The sequence below is a fragment of the Condylura cristata genome, unplaced genomic scaffold (assembly GCF_000260355.1).
Source record: "Condylura cristata isolate star-nosed mole 26May11 unplaced genomic scaffold, ConCri1.0 scaffold00015, whole genome shotgun sequence".
In the NCBI taxonomy this organism is placed as follows: domain Eukaryota; kingdom Metazoa; phylum Chordata; class Mammalia; order Eulipotyphla; family Talpidae; genus Condylura; species Condylura cristata.
Window position 1 is genome coordinate 36,666,990 of NW_004567116.1, and position 1,656 is coordinate 36,668,645.

General features: G+C 42.9%; 1 pseudogene; it reads right to left on the bottom strand.

The window, feature by feature from the left end:
* Window positions 1-414: 414 nt before the first annotated feature.
* Window positions 415-1,136, bottom strand: LOC101629914 (annotated as a pseudogene).
* Window positions 1,137-1,656: the final 520 nt, after the last annotated feature.

Genomic DNA, 1,656 nt, shown 5'->3' on the forward strand with positions numbered 1-1,656 from the left:
TTCTGGATTTAATAAAGTTCACATGGAAGACTGGGGGGGGGGGAGTATTTAACACTACTCTTATATATAACTTTAACAAAAACACTTGATCTCAAAAACACTTGATCTAGACAACTTAAAACCTTGTATGCAGTTTATAATGCAAGGGTGTTTTTTTTTTCTTTATCCACAAGGAAATTAAAACGGTTTTTATAATTGTCACTTTTCAACTTTAATATCCTTTAGTCATAAAAGGAAATGCCACCTTTAGAATTTAGAGTTGTACATTATTAGCAATCCTTGTGGAATTATAAAAATTGGGACTATAGGACCTAGCACCTGAGACTCTGCAATTTCCAATTAGAAAGCTGCCCAACATGCTCAAGAGACTTTTCCATGAATTTGAGAAGTAGCCATCATCTTATCTTACTATCTTCAGGATTTGGAGAAACCTTTATTCCCCAAGGTTTTAAGCCTGGCTCAGGGGTGGCCAACCTCATCAGTCCTGAAAATCATTACATGGGACACAGCAATAGCCACTGAGTACAGGACCAGCACCAGAAAGCCAATAGGTCAGCCCATAAACATTGCTGACCCTCCTATCACTGCATGCCCATCTTCACAGTAAGAGTAGAAGATGATACGGGCTCTGTAAAGGGGCAACCTCAGATGGATTATCAGAGGTAGGGGTCCAATGTAGAAGGTGCCCTGAAGGAGAGCAGCCAGCCTCAAACATCCCCACCACTGCATTGGTGAGCACTGTGGCATGATACAGTGGGTCACAGATGGACACATAATGGTCAAAAGCCATGGCAAGGAAGATGCCTGACTCAACAGTAGCAAAACAGTGAATGAGGAACACTTGAGCCAAGCAGGCATCCAGGCCAATGTCACCAGCACCAAACCAGAAGATTCCCAGCAGTTTTGAAATGGCAGAAGTCAATAGAACCAGGTCAATTATGGCTAACATGCACAGAAAGAAATACATGAGCTGGTGCAGGCTTCACTCCGCCCTTACCATGGCATTTCCCATCACAGCCACCAGATACATGGAGCTGAAGGTTGATGGAAAGCCAGATTTGCAGGGACTCCAGCCCTGTGATGCCAGAGAATCAGAACAAGCTGCGTACTCAACAAACATTATGAAAAGAGAGCATGGCTATTCATAAATCTGCTCACCTGTGCTCCCAAGACAGAACTTTTTCTGAAAATAAAAGATGAGAACTTAATAGTATCACTCATTAGATAAGAGGCTATAAACATACAAAAAAATAGAATGTCATAGTACATGCATCTTGTTTCTATATAATGGCTACAAAAACATACCAAGCAAAGGTAAAACACATACTTGAGTCAATTACTGAGTATCTTTTTGCAACATGACTCTTAAGGAGTAACATCCTTGCCATCGATAAAAGAAATAAGACAGAGGTAGCTATTTAGTCACTTACCTCTGCAAGTATGAGGTCGCTCTTCAGCAATGTTTCAGAGTAAGGCCTAGTCAGAGTAAGGCGTAGTCACTAAAAGAAGAATCCCATTGGGCCCTCCCTGGTGGCGCAGCGGGTTAAGCACTGCACTAAGAAGCTAAAGCCCCTTCCTGCCCTGGAGGCAACCACATGGCGTGACAGACCACTCCTGACCCGCCCGCTGCTCCCCTCAGCAGTGTACTTCCTCGAT